The sequence below is a fragment of the Balaenoptera ricei genome, chromosome 5 (genome assembly GCF_028023285.1).
Source record: "Balaenoptera ricei isolate mBalRic1 chromosome 5, mBalRic1.hap2, whole genome shotgun sequence".
In the NCBI taxonomy this organism is placed as follows: domain Eukaryota; kingdom Metazoa; phylum Chordata; class Mammalia; order Artiodactyla; family Balaenopteridae; genus Balaenoptera; species Balaenoptera ricei.
In genome coordinates this window covers 110,777,964-110,781,745 of record NC_082643.1, presented here as the reverse complement: position 1 = coordinate 110,781,745, position 3,782 = coordinate 110,777,964, and the positions used below count along the sequence as shown (strand labels likewise).

General features: G+C 39.2%; 1 pseudogene; it reads right to left on the bottom strand.

The window, feature by feature from the left end:
- Window positions 1-760: 760 nt before the first annotated feature.
- LOC132366610 (HIG1 domain family member 2A-like) lies at window positions 761-1,202 on the bottom strand (annotated as a pseudogene).
- Between the last annotated feature and the right edge of the window lie 2,580 nt (window positions 1,203-3,782).

Genomic DNA, 3,782 nt, shown 5'->3' with positions numbered 1-3,782 from the left:
CCTCAAGATCCAACTTAAAAAGCAGTTTAGGAAAAAAATAAGAAGAATTGGTCATTTTTTTAGACTATTTTTTTCTATTCTGGGCAAGAGAAGTAATGGGAACATGGGATATTATGATTATTTCTTTCTACCTCTCTCTTCCTCTCTCCAACCTGGCCCCCATCTACCCTTCCTTCCTTCCTTCCTTTCTTCCTTCCCTACTTCCCTCCTTTCCTCCTTCCCTCCTTTCCTCCTTCCCTCTTTTCCCTTTTTCTACCATAACAAACTGAGGAAAGGACATCATCAAGGAAGGGCATATAAGTGGACCTATGAAAAGCAAATTGAGTTACAGTTGCTCTTTGGTATTAAGAAAGAGGTGCTTAGCCTGAAGACCCCTCAGCAATCTAAGGATGAGGTTTGGTGGTTTACGAATTCCCAAAATTGTCAACATGTGCCTATTTTCATTTTTTAAGGGATAGAGTGAGCTCTCATCTTTCATCAGATTCTCCAGAGGTTCCATGGCCTAGAAAAGTGTAAGAACCACTGATATACAGCATTTGAAGCAAAAGCAATAGTTAGACACTATTATAATTTTTAAATGTTATTTTGGTATACTATGGTTTTCTTTCTTTTTTTTTTTTTTTTTTTTTTTTACAAGTGGATCAGAGTTTATTAAGTAGGGAGTGGAGAAGGTGCAGCACAACTAGAAGTATACAACACTCAAACTGAACTGGACCTGAGATTCCTGAAAAAAATCTGTCGGTTACACAATTGGCTACTTCTGACGCCACTGCTACAGGGGCTTGTCAGGGGAAATGAGGGAATAATGCCAGTGGCAGGACCGGTGGTTGCTCCTGGAGCTGGGAACGATCTCCGCGGAGCTTTCAAAGCCAGGCCACCGACTCAGGGTTGAGATTTCGGAGTGGATGCAGCCAGACCCGCCACGATGGCTATGACCATGAAGCCCTGGGGGCAATTCGGGTGGGCATCATGAGCTGGGAGCGCTGGCTCTGACCCCGGTGGAAGCAGTAGAGGCCGTAGGTAAGGGCGGCCGCTGTGCCCAGGCAGCCTATGGGTACCATTGGGTTCTCGCGGGTCTTGTGAAGAAACTTTTCCTTGAAGCTTTCCGAAGTGCTGTGTACACTGGGGCTAAAGCCCTCAATGACTGGGGGCTGCGATGGTTCAAAGGGTGCCTCCGGAGTGACAGGGCCAGGAGTCGCCATGTTTCAGGCTACAGCTGTAGGAGAAAATCAGGACACTAATATGGTTTTCTTAATACACATTTTTTTCAGTAAATTTTAGATTGTGATTTTTTTTCCAGTTTGTTGTTTGTCCTTTATTTTTAGTTGTGATTTTTTCATGTATACTAGTAAAAGAGGATTTGTTTTCTACTTGAAATTTTGCATCTCAATAAAATTAATGCACAAAATTTGTGGGAGACACAGAACTTGCATAGACTAAATGATGTCCTACAAAGTATTTTTTACCTCCAAAGGGAAAGATAGTAACTTCAAGGTGGAGAAACCCAGCAGACACCACTTACCCAATTGATCAAGATTAACATCACCAGTAATGAAACATTATTACACTGTTAATCCTTTGATAAGATTCCTTGAGAAGGCAATAACATAGTTTCTGTGATATTCTTGCCAAAAATACAGAACCTTATTCCAATCAAGAGAAAAAAATCAGAGGAACCCAAACTGAGAGACATTCTACCAAATAACTGGCCAATAATCTTCAAAAATGTCAACATCATGAGAAACATGGAAAACTGAGGAGCTATTATGCATCAGAGGAGACTGGGGAGGTATAACAACTAAATGCAAGGTGGAATCCTGGTAGGATACTGGAACCGGAAAAAATGTTAGTGGAAAAAACTGGTGAAATTTTAATAAGGTCTATAATTTAGTCAACAAACCTGTACCAAGGTTGATTTATTAGCTTTGGTAATTGTACTATGGTTATGTAAGATGTTAACAAAAGGGCAACTGAGTAAGGAAAGGGTATACAGGAACTCTCTGTAAGCCTGAATTACTAAGTCTTCTGTAAGTCTAAATTGAGTTCAAAAGTAAAAAGAAAAAGAGAGAGAGAGAGATAATGGATCCTCAATGACATCCTCTTAACATTTGGGTCCAGCTCTGCCCGAAGTCTGAGAATTTTCTCCTAACATTGTAGTTAGGTGGGATAATACACGCCCCTTTATCTTAAAAAGATTTAAGCAAAATAAAATTCTCTATCTTAACTTTGTTACCCTGGACAACTTGAGCCCAAGAATATATAATGTCCTGAAAAAATGTTGTCACTTTAATCTTTCCTCGTTTTTTGATTTTGTTGGGTTTTGATACCGGCTTCCTGACTCTAGAGTGCTTTATTCTTGACCTTGAGCACAGATCATATCTTTGTGTGACTTCTAGACATGGGTCACTGACATAAAGTGCCTGGCTATTTCTTTTCGTAACTTCCATAATTATTAGAATATCAATTATGACTCTTTGGCATTAAATATGAATACATTGCCTTTTTTCTTTCTCATAAGTTTTGTAGACCTCTTCTTAGTGGTAATACTATATTATTTACTACCAGATATCTAATAACTATCTGTGCAGGAGAATGTATAGCTATCTTACACTGTGTTCCTCTATCTTTCATTGATTTAAATACTTGAGTGACTACTATGTGTCATAAAGTATTTTTCAGCAGAGAATAATACAGGTAGATTCTCACCATCCTATCTGTATTCCTGCCCACAGGAAGGAGGAAAGAGGGAATGCAGGATAAGTGGCTTTGCCTTTTAGGAATCACTTGGAGGTTGCATCCACATCAGTTCTGTTGACTTCTGTTAGCCCAGACATCATCACACGGACTCACCTCCTTTGTGCCAAAAGGAAGCAGAGAGATCAGTTCTCCTGCTGAGCAACGTTGTACTCCCTAAAACTTGTGATGGTGGGGACTATTATTTTAAAGAAGATGGAGAGAATGGGAAGATCTCTGCCATAGTGGATTTTAAATGCAGGAGTCATATATTCAGATCTATGTCTTTAAAAGTTCACTTTAATAGCTGTGTGAACAACAGAGCTTAGTGGAGGCAAAAGTGGAATTGAGGAGACCAGTTAGGAGGCTACTTGCAGTTCAGATGGCAGGTGACGGTGGCTACTTGGTGTTGGCAGGGTAAGTGTTCAGTTTTTAACCACTAACTCTGTGAATTTTCACTTGGATAATGAAATCATTGTAAAACTTAGAGCATTTATTATAATTATGATCATCTTCACATAATTATTGTTTTTTCCACCTGGAGGTTGATCACATTATTATTATATACAATGATTTTACAAGTAAATGTAATAACTTTTACTTTGGCTTTATTTTGGCCACCAAGCTAATGGTTCTTATTTACTCTACAACATGACATTAGCTGGGAGATGAGTTAGGAATTTTTTGTGGTAGTGCAAGTCAGAGATAATAGTGGCTTAGACTAGGGTTGAAGCCAGGCAGATAGAGAAAAGAGGAAAATTTCAACAGAACTGGCAAGTAGAATGTGAGAGAAGGGAGAGAAAGAGAAATTAAGAACAGCTCATAGGTGTTCTGCCTTGATGGAATTGGTGAACATTGCTGCCATTTACTGAGCTGGAGAAGTTTGTAAAGAAATGAGTTGCCAGGGGCCAATGAGAGTCAAGATTTCTTTTTCATTTATGTTAGGTTTGAGATCCAAATGGAAAACAAAATGGATGTCTAATAGGTGATTAAGTATAGATGCCTGGGGCTTAGGTGTCAGGTCAAGGGAAAGATAATCTATAAACTGA